This window comes from Triticum aestivum, chromosome 4A, assembly GCF_018294505.1.
Source record: "Triticum aestivum cultivar Chinese Spring chromosome 4A, IWGSC CS RefSeq v2.1, whole genome shotgun sequence".
In the NCBI taxonomy this organism is placed as follows: domain Eukaryota; kingdom Viridiplantae; phylum Streptophyta; class Magnoliopsida; order Poales; family Poaceae; genus Triticum; species Triticum aestivum.
Window position 1 is genome coordinate 640604276 of NC_057803.1, and position 11370 is coordinate 640615645.

The window sequence follows — 11370 nt, forward strand, 5'->3', positions numbered from 1 at the left end:
GGCCTTCGGGCAAAGGAGCCGGACAGTTGATCTGTCCGGACGTCACCTGCCAATCCTGTCAAAGGTAAGGGAGCTTAGATCCCGCATGGAGTCAAACTATGAAAAACTGATACCCTGTAAAAGGAAAAAACAGCTTACCGCGAGAGCATGACGCTGCACACTGAATCCGCGATCCTCGGTAACGGATGCGGGAGCCTCGGCGCCCTTGAAAAGCACCTTCTAGGCATCTTCGTACATCGTGTCGAAGAGCCTGCTCAGAGTTTGGTGCCGCGCCGGGTCGAACTCCCACAGGTTGAAAGCCCGTCGTTGACACGGGAGGATCAAGCGGATGAGCATAACCTAGACTACGTTGACAAGTTTGATCTTCTTGTCCACCAGGGTTTGGACGCATGTTTGGAGTCCGGTCAGCTCTCCCTTCTTACCCCACGATAGGCCTGTCTCCTTCCAAGAGGTGAGCCGCGTAGGGGGTCCGGATCGAAACTCAGGGGGTGCGACCCATTCGGTGTTGCGCGGCTCGGTGATGTAAAACCACCCCGATTGCCACCCCTTCAGGGTCTCCACAAAGGAGCCCTCGAGCCATAGGATGTTGGCCATCTTGCCCACCATGGCGCCTCTGTACTCCGCCTGGTTGCTGCACACCACCTTCGGCTTGACGTTGAAAGTCTTGAGCCATAGGCCGAAATGGGGGCGGATGCGGAGGAAGGCCTCGCACACGACGATAAATGCCGAGATGTTGAGGACGAAGTTCGGGGCCAGATCGTGGAAATCCAGGCCGTAGTAGAACATGAGCCCCCGGACAAATGGGTGGAGAGGGAAGCCCAGTCCGCGGAGGAAATGGGGGAGGAACACCACCCTCTCATGGGGCCTAGGGGTGGGGATGAGCTGCCCCTTTTTGGGAAGCCAGTGCGCGATGTCGCTAGATAGGTATCCGGCCTTCCTCAGCTTTTTTGATGTGTCCCTCCGTGACGGAGGAGATCATCCACTTGCCTCCCGCTCCGGACATGGCTGGAGGAGGTTGAGGTGGGGAGTGCGGACTTGGGTGCTGGAGCTCGAGTGCGCAAGAATGGATAGGCGAAGGAGGAGGAAGGCGTAGGTGAAAAGGTGGATCCTTATCCCCTTATATGTGAGGATGCAACTACATGTCCCCACCAGCCTGGTAAGACTCGCTTATCTCCAAGCACCATAATCAATGGCGCGGTTGGGTTACCCATGCCCGTATTGATGAGAATCCTAGGATAAGGGGACACGATCTCTACTTTAACAAGACGTGCCAAGGAAACCGCCTCGCATGACGCGCTGAGGTGGGATAATGAAACGACTTGGATAAACGCTTGGCCGTGGTGTGACACACTACGGAATACGTCAACAGAATAGATTGGTGTAAATATTATTCTCTCTATGGCAATATGTGGAAACTTATTTTGCAAATCCGGACACTATCTTTGTGTTCAAAATCTTCTATGAAGTACTTGGAGGAGGAACCCGCCTTGCAATGCCAAAGACAATCTGCGCGCCGGACTCGTCGTCATTGAAGCCTAGTTCAGGGGCTACTGAGGGAGTCCTGGATTAGGGGGTGTTCGGATAGCCGGACTATACCTTCAGCCGGACTCCTGGACTATGAAGATACAAGATTGAAGACTCTGTCTCGTGTCCGGAAGGGACTTTCCTTGGCGTGGAAGGCAAGCTTGGCGATACGGATATGAAGATCTCCTACCATTGTAACCGACTTTGTGTTACCCTAACCCTCTCTGGTGTCTATATAAACCGGAGGGTTTTAGTCCGTAGGACAACATACACATCAACAACCATACCATAGGCTAGCTTCTAGGGTTTAGCCTCCTTGATCTCGTGGTAGATCTACCCTTGTACTACCCATATCATCAATATTAATCAAGCAGGACGTAGGGTTTTACCTCCATCAAGAGGGCCCGAACCTGGGTAAAACTTTGTGTCCCTTGCCTCCTATTACCATCCGGCCTAGACGCACAGTTCGGGACCCCCTACCCGAGATCCGCCGGTTTTGACACCGACACCGACCATGTGCCAAACTCCCCCCGCCCACCGTGCGAAAATCCTCGCCCCCCACCCAAAAATTCCCCCAAAATCCTAGATTCAACCGCCCTTCAGTCAACTAGGCAATATATTCCCCAAACCCCCCTCCCCCCGTCCCCCTCCACTCCATTCGCTCCGCCAAAGCCGCCCTCCCCACCACGCCGATACGTCGGCGGCGCGGTTCGTTGAGGGGACGCACGGCGATCCTCTCATTCCCACAGTACGCTCTCGTAGACTGCCGTCCTCTAGCCGCGCCGCCACCCCTGGCGACGTTCTTGTGGAGGAGCACGGCGGTCAGCGCCGCCACCGCCGGCGACGTTCGTGTGGAGACGCACGACGGTCAGATTTTCCCATGGTACGCGCATTCTAGACTGAGGCCCCGTGCATGTCGGTGTAGCGCTGAATGTTAGATGATAGACGCTGTTAATCTTACTGTTTGCCAAAGTAGTTTATAGTCAATATGCTTTGCTTAAGAAGCTTCCTTGCCCTGTTCTGCACGCTTAGCTGAGATGGCATGCCAAGGCCTATTAGTTGCTAAAATATCCTGCCATATATTTATTGTGACGTAGATTACCATGGTCTAGTAGCCAATCCGTTAGGTGAAATAGCTCTACACCGTTTTATACTCGATCTATGTTGCTGCGATGGCCTTCGATAGTTCGATGGTTGTGTGCTTGGCCTCATTGAGTGTTGAAACAACCTGCCATAATTTAGGCCTCAAATCTGTTTGCTGAATTAGCTTTACATATATTTCGTTACTTAGATCTGCTCGTCCAAATATCTTGCCATAGCTTTAGACATCGACCTAGGTATTTTCTTCTGGACTTCATAAAAAAGCATATATGTTTTTCTTGTAATATCTAGTAGAAGAACTAATTTGTATGTCTAACAGATGGGCAGGACTTGGATAACTCCTGCTCAAAGATTCTCCGCTGCATATGTCAAGGGGGTTGAAAACTTCATGAACTTTATCAGAGCTGAGTACGGTGGTCCAAAATCAGATGTGCTCTGCCCGTGTAGCACTTGTATGAATTCAGTTACAAGACCCCAGTCAAATGTGCAAAATCATCTACACTTGTAGGTGGGTTCATCATGGTGAAGCTATGAACGTCAATGTTATTGACTACGTGGAAGCAGCAGATCACCATCTTGATCTACCTAATGCTTGGGTGGAAGAGGAGGGGGAGGAGGTGGTGGCGGAGCCAGTAAGTTTGACCAACATTGAAACAATGCTACGAAATGCTCATGCATTCCGTGAACTTTCACCTGCAGAAGAAAAATGGTGGGCTCGCATGTTGGAACAATGCAACGTGGCTGTCACCCCAGGAAATAAGCTGTCAGTATTCTCAGCTATGGTCACCTTTCTTCAGGTGAAGATATCTGAGCGGATGACCAACAAATCATTCGATGCGATGTTGGCTGCTTTCCGCAAAGCTTTCCCAAATGCGTCTGAGCTGCCACACACCTACAGTAAAATGAAGAATTTACTTCGTGCAATTTGATATGATATGATCCATGTTTGTAAGAATAATTGTGTTCTGTTCCGGAAAGATGGCGATGCCATGAAGAGGATTCCTCATAATGTTCTGAGACATTTTCCAATTACACCAAGATTGCAGAGGTTGTCGCATGATGCTGAAACAAGAGAGGATGTACTATGGCATTCTAGGAACCAGGAGTACAAAGATCAGAATGTAATGAGCCATCCATCACATGGTAGTGAGTGGAAAAGCTTCAATCAGAAGCACGAAAAGTTTTCTGCTGACCCAAGAAACATTAGACTTGGCTTAGCTTCAGATTGATTTAACCCATTTGGCCACCAGAGCGCCACATGTAGCATGTGGCCAGTGCTTGTTATCCCTTACAACATGCCTCCAAATGTCTGCACCAAAGAATCAAACTACATGATGTCCTCGCTCATCCCAGGTCCAAAAATTCCGGGAAAGGATTTTGATTTGTTCATGGAGCCTCTTGTGGAGGAACTTCAACAGCTATGGAGGGGTGTTCTCACTCAAGACCTATATAGCATCCCACCAGCTGATTTCTTTCTGCGTGTTGTTATAATTTGGTGCATCCATGATTATCCGACTTTGGGCACTATGTCAGGGCAAACGACACATGGTTACAATGCATGTGTTCACTGTGACAGGAATCCGCTGTCATACGCAATACTTAGAAAGATCTGTTACATTGGACACCGCTGTTTCCTTGCCAAGGACAAGCCACATCCTAGAAAATACCGAAGACATGTGTTCAATGCAAAGCATGAAAACCGTGATGCGCCAAAGAGGCTCACAGCCGATGAGTTGCAAGTGGAATTAGAGAAGGTCAGGCATATTACACGAGGAAACCATCCTGATAAAGGTAGCAGGAAAAGGAAGCGTGGCAGGGCATAAGAGAGATTATTGTTTACCCGTAGGTCCACTTTGTGGGACTTGGAGTATTGGAAAGATTTGGATCTGCGACATAATCTTGATGTGATACACATCGAGAAAAATATATGTGACAACATTATTGGCACACTTCTTAATATTGAAGGCAAGACGAAAGATACCTTAAAATCTAGGATTGATTTGACACACCTGGGTATCAGACAGGATTTGCAGGTGCAAGATGAAGGTAAACCACGGGATATGGCACCAGCTGTGTATGTCTTGGACAAGGTAAAAAGAAAAGAATTCTGCGAGGTCCTATCACGTGTGAGATCCCCACATGGATTTGCTTCCAACCTAGAAAGGAGAGTCAGTGCAGATGGAAACAAGGTACAGGGTTGAAAACTCATGACTGCCACGTCCTACTTCAAAGGGTTTTACCTGTTATCCTTGGAGGATTGGGCCGCCCTGACTTATACAGAGTAGTTGCAGAGTTGGGACAATTCTTCAAGGAACTCTGCAGTAGAAATATCAGGATAGATGCTTTGGAGCGTCTTAGAGACAAGATACAAACTATCCTATGCGACCTTGAGAAGATATATCCTCCAGCCTTCTTTGATGTGATGGTGCATTTGGCTGTTCACCTACCTGATGAAGCACTACTTAGAGGTCCAGTACAGTATGGATGGATGTACCCTATTGAAAGGCGGCTAGGCACTTTCAAGGGCTATGTTAGGAACAGAGCTAGACCCGAGGGTTCCATTGCAGAGGCCTACATTGCTACAGAAGCGTTGACATTCTGCTCAAAATACATTGAAACAGCTGGTTAGCTTAGCAAAGAGGTGGATGAAGACAATCCTGGGCTCAATGTTTTCGATTACTCTGTTCGAGTTACAGGGAAGAGTTGACAAGAGGACAAACCTAAAGATTTGGACAAAATGGTTTGGTATGTGTTGAATAACTGTCCTAAGATACTACCTTATATCAAGTAAGTGCTAAGTACTGCAACTTATACATCGTAATCTACTAAACTTGCAGCACATTCTTATATATTTAGATGTTTGACGCAATCACTATGTTGTGCAGCATCTACAAAAAGGAGTTACTGCCGCAAAATCCAAGAAACATTGACAAACTGGTTATGGCAGGATTTGCGAAATGGTTCAAGAGCCATGTAAGATTTTGAATTGCATTGTCAGTGTTTTTAATATATTGAGTACATAAGATGATCAGCTTGTCTATTTTCTAACCATAGGTTAAGAATATGTGGGAGGATGGGCAGGCAGTTGATGATGCCCTTTACTCACTAGCAATGGGTCCTGATACTCGGGTAAGACATTTTGAATCTTGCGTTGTTGGAGATGTGCGCTACAATACCCTTGCACGAGATGAATGCAGGAAGAAACAAAACAGTGCCATCATGAGCACGAATACGTATGACAAAGAGATAACTGAAATGTATGCTAACATAACAGACATTGTTCAGTTGCAGTATATCTCCAGTTTCGAGGATCATTGGTGTGTGGTTCTGTTGTGCTGTTGTTGGTATAACCTGTTTTCCAGGATCGTGAAACCCAGAGCTGATGATTATTTCAAATCCATTAATGTCAAGGCGGTGTACCAGACCAACGAGCCTTTTATTTTGGTTAATCAAGCAACACAGATATTTTTCTTGGAAGACATATTTGCACGTAGCGATGACTGGAGAGTATTGCAAAGGTTTGAGCAGAGGAATTCGTTTAATGAAGTTGCACAATAAGATGATGCTTACACTGCTCCTGATGTACAAGATAACACATATGTTCCTAATATCTTTGAGAACCATCACGTCAATGACGCCGGCGAAAAGATTTTCTGTCGTGCTGTGGACATACAAGAGTTGATCAAGAAGAAGCCAATGTTCGAGGACATTGAGGACGAAGAAGAAGATGACACCATGGGGAATTACGATTCAGACTGATACACATGGTGAAGATGTTGACGCTGCTACTGCGGATGATGATTACATTGCTTTTGTCGTATTTGCCTGTCAGAAGATGTTTTTTTATCTACTATGTGAAATTGTGTTTGCTATGATAACTGAAACCTGATGAACATGTTGTTTAGTATTTTCCTGTGAGAACATCACTTGTTATGTATGCTGATTTGTGTTTGGTTATTGTATGACGACTAAAACATGATGACATTGTTGTTTAGTTATACTCATATTTGGCTGTGAAACTTGAATTTGATGACATAGTTTCCTGTTGGACTGCAATTTGCTCGACGTCTTCGAATGAGAACAAAGCTGACCATACAGGGCCTCTACTAATTAATTTATTTATTACCAAAAGGGCCCCTGCTATTTATTTATTTATGAGCAAAAGGGGATACCCCCTGATTTCCTTTAATAGAAATCATTAGATGTTCACAACACTATGCCCAGCCTGCTACACAGGTTTCATTCATTACTAGTTTCAGCAAAGTGCTCATGTCATAGCCACTGAATACATCACGAGTGCTACATACACTGCAAATAAAGAGACAATCATCCTACAGAGCACATCGATTTTGCCCATTATCTTCACAAGCTCTTTCATCTCCTCATTGCTGTCAAGGCCGTTCAATAGCTGTTGCTTGGCTATGATCACAGGAACTGCATCTTTAACCTTCTGCTCTGCATCTTCCTCTTCTACCGTTCCTTCAGTTACTTGTCCAACACCCCAACCTGCTGGTATTGGGATTCCTCGGCTAACCAAATAATCAGCGTAGTTGCACTCCCCCACATTAGCAACTTCCCAGAAATAAAAATCACACGAATCTTCCCTTTTCTGCACGAATCAAATTGGAAGATCATCAACCAAACTATTAAAAAATCAGCAACTAAAAGCAGCAGAACAACACTTAAACATATTATTACCCCATGATTCAGGCATTTGTAGAAGACTCGGCCAAGGTTGAGGATTGTGGTTGAGACGCGACGGATGACTCTGCGTGATTTGCAGCAGTGGCACCACACCAATGGTAGCGGGTTGCGACGAGAAACCGGCTGCGGTGCGCGTGCCGATGGGGGTGTGATGAGACCCAAGGCGATGGTATGGGTGGTGACTTGGCGCATATTTGGTTGTTGCCTGCTGAAGAGCAGGTGGACGAGCAGCCAGCGGACATGGTTGATGCGGCCATAGCTTCTGATGCTAGGCAGAGTAGTTAGAGAAGAGGAGAAGCGAACGTTGGATATGTCAGTTTCATTACTTGCAGAGTAGCATAGCACCATATATAGTCATAGTCTAGGTTTGGATTCGAACCAGCTACAGGAACACGTCTCTCTTGTTTCTAAAACTCAGCAGCGTCTCTTTACTGGTACACTAGCTTGTTATGTACGCCTTCTCAAGTCTTTGATTCCTCCACCTGACATCTGGGACCCACTAGAAGGGCCTCTATATTTCACGAAGAAAACATGCCCCCCCGCTAACAGGTCAGACCCACGAGCTATCTTCGCACGCAAGGAAGTGCCTCCTTATTACGCACAAAAAATGAATACCCCCTGCTAGCTGGAACCCAGCATCGCGAGAGGCTGACTTGTGGGCCTACCAAGTTGAGGGGACGGGGGGCTTTGTCAACTTAGTCAATATGAACGATTCTAGCTCCAGTTACCGTACGATGTTCATCCAACGGCAGTAGTGCTTCTTCAACCTCTGGTCTTCTTGCTCCAGCCGCCCAAACCAGCGCCGGTCGTGCCGCGTGCTCCTGCCTGCTGTGGCCGGCTGTGATGCCGCGGAGGCCTCACCGCCCCCTTGTAACACCCCGGATGTAACTTTCCCTATTTGTACTCCAACTCTTGCCGTTTCCGGCATTAAGTTATATTTATTTCTCGGGTTCGGGTCTTTGTCTCCGTGTGTTGTTTTCGTTTTCATGCATCTCATATCATGTCATCATGTGCATTGCATTTGCATACGTGTTTGTCTCATGCATTCGAGCATTTTCCCCGTTGTCCGTTTTGCATTCCGGCACTTCATTCTCCTCCGGTGGTCATTTCTAGCTTTCTTTCGTGTGTGGGGATTAAACATTTCCGGATTGGACTGAGACTTGTCATGCGGCCTTGGTTTACTACTGGTAGACCGCCTATCAAGTTTCGTATCATTTGGACTTCGTTTGATACTCCAACGGTTAACCGAGGGACCGAAAAGGCCTCGTGTGTGTTGCAGCCCAACACCCCTCCAATTTGGCCCAAAACCCACCAAACTCTGCTCCATGTCCTAGAGCGTTCGATCACGATCGCGTGGCCGAAAACCGCACCTTATTTGGACTCTCCTAGCTCCACTTATGCCTATAAATACACCCCCTCCGTTTTCGGATCTCCTCCCCCACGAAACCCTAGTTTAAAAAAAACAGATCCCCGCCGCCGCCGGACGTGTCCGACCCGCGCCAGACACCGTCCGGATCCGCCGCCTCCAACCACCAAGCGCCACGTGGCGGGCGGACCACTTCCCCCGTCAGCCGCTCCCGCCGGCCCGCCCAGGCCCGAGGCGGGCCCGCTCCCGCGCCCGACCGGGCCAATCGCCGCCGCCACCGCCCGGGAGCTTCTTCCCCGCGCCCGGTCGCCGCCGCCCGGTGCAGCCGACCGCCGCCGCCGCCGCCAAGGCCCGCCGGCCGCCCCGACCTCGCCCGGCCCTCGCCTCGTCGCCCGAAGCCGCTCTGCCGCCGCCCATCGCCGGATCCGGCCGGCCCCGCCATCCTCCTCCTCCTCCCCTCACGCCGGCGGCCTCAACCCCGGCGACGAACCTTGAAGTCCATGCCCGTGAACAGTGCCGGATCTCAGATCTGAGATATTTTGAATCTCGGTTGACTTTTGCCTCCCCGAACCCTAATTTTTTATGCATACTTTGACCTGCTGTAACTTTGCATTCGTAGCTCCGTTTTGGACATATAGTATATCAAAATGTTCGCCTCAATGAGTACATCATTTCATTCCATTGCATCATTTTCATTTGAGTTCATCTTGATGCCCAAAATGCTGTTAGAAGGAGGCTTCGTGAGTTAATTGTCAGATCTGCTAGTTCATCTTAGACTTTTGTCATTTTTGCCATGATTATTGTGTGCATGCTATGCCTGTGAATCCTTCATATGTTTTGTTAAGCATTTTGTCTTCTTTCCAGAGGTGCAACCCATGCATTTTGAGGATGTGTGTGGTGACTTGTGCAAGCTTGCAAAGTGAGGCACCCGGTAAATCAGTTTTCAGGGACTTAGTAGTTTTCACTAAGTCTGGGTTTATTTAGTTCATGATGCCATATGTTCAGCTTGTTTCCTAATGATCCGTGCCTCTTTTGAGGATGATCAGTAAAGTAGTTTCGTTAATCATGTTATGCTCTATCCATCCATGTCTTTGTTTACAATTATGGAGCACCCTAGCTTGAGTCAATCGAGCTCAACTTTTGCTTCGTGGTGAATCTGGGCAGATCGTCAACTCGTTTGCGATTTTGCCGGCGTTGTTGTAGTTGATCCGTGCATGCTATGCCATTGTTATTGCCATGCCTAGCTAGCATTTTGTGCCTTATTAATGGATGTATGCTTGCCTTGCCATGACTTGCACCGTAGTGAGTGCATCGAGCTCGTTTACATGCCTTCGTGAGTTATATTTCAGCATGTCTCAGTTTTCACTAAGTCTGAAAACTGATTGTGATTTAGCTATGTTCGTGTGCCCGTTAGTATATTTTGTGAACCCTTTTGGCCCCAGGTCACTTTGGGTCTTTTGTTAAGCTTGTTGAGTATCTCCATGCCATGTTCTTACTTGTCTTAATCAGGTCATGTGTCATGTTGTTTTGCTGCTCCGAAGAGGGCTTCGTGATCTGAAATTTCAGACAAGTGTTAATTTCACTAAGTCTGGAATCTGTTTTGCATTTGCGTTTTTGCCATGCTTGTTTGAACACCATAATTGATGAATTGGCCGTGGCTCAGTGCTAGTCTTTTGTTAAGCATCTTGTGTTCATCCCTGCCATGTATTTTGTTGTCATGTTTGGGTGCTGTAGCATGTTCATCTCATTGCATTTAGATGTCTACTTGCTGTAAATCGCAAACCGGTGTCATATCTTAAAACGCTTGCCATTTCCAAACCGTAACTCCGATTCCAATGATCTTTATATCGTTTTCAAGCGATTTCATCTCATCTTTCTGGTGGAACCCTTGGAATTCCAAGTTGAGGCCAGGTTCATGCATTTCCTGTCATATCTTGCATTTTGCATCCCGCATCGCATCCCGCATAGCATATCATCATTTCATCATATTGCTTGGTCTTGCACGTGGTTGATTGTATCCTTGTTGCTTGTTTGTCTTGTTGGGTAGAGCCGGGAGACGAGTTCGCTACCGAGGAGCCCATTGAGTTTGCTTGTGAGGGTCCAGTCAACTCTGACAACTGTGCAGGCAAGATGATCATACCCTCGAAATCACTACTATCTTTGCTATGCTAGTTTGCTCGCTCTTGCTATGCCAATGCTATGATGCCTACCTTTTGCTTGTTAGCCTCCCAATTGCCATGTTGAAACCTCTAACCCACCATTGTCCTAGCAAACCGTTGATTGGCAATGTTACCGCTTTGCTCAGCCCCTCTTATAGCGTTGCTAGTTGCAGGTGAAGATTGGAGGCCGTTCCTTGTTGGAACATTTATTTACTTGTTGGGATATCATTATATTTCTATGTTATCTAAATGCATCTATATACTTGGTAAAGGGTGGAAGGCTCGGCCTCTCGCCTAGTGTTTTGTTCCACTCTTGCCGCCCTAGTTTCCGTCATATCGGTGTTATGTTCCTGGATTTTGCGTTCCTTACGCGGTTGGGTTATAATGGGAACCCCTTGATATTTCGCCTTGATTAACGCTTTTCCAGCAATGCCCAACATTGGTTTTACCATACGCCACCTAGCCCCTTTTCTTTCCCTTGGGTTCTGCAGACTCAAGGGTCATCTTATTTTAACC

The 11370-nt window shown here is 47.3% G+C and overlaps 1 pseudogene; it reads right to left on the reverse strand.

The window, feature by feature from the left end:
- Nucleotides 1-1003, reverse strand: part of LOC123082834 (uncharacterized) — a 35379-nt pseudogene extending 34376 nt beyond the window's left edge.
- Nucleotides 1004-11370: the final 10367 nt, after the last annotated feature.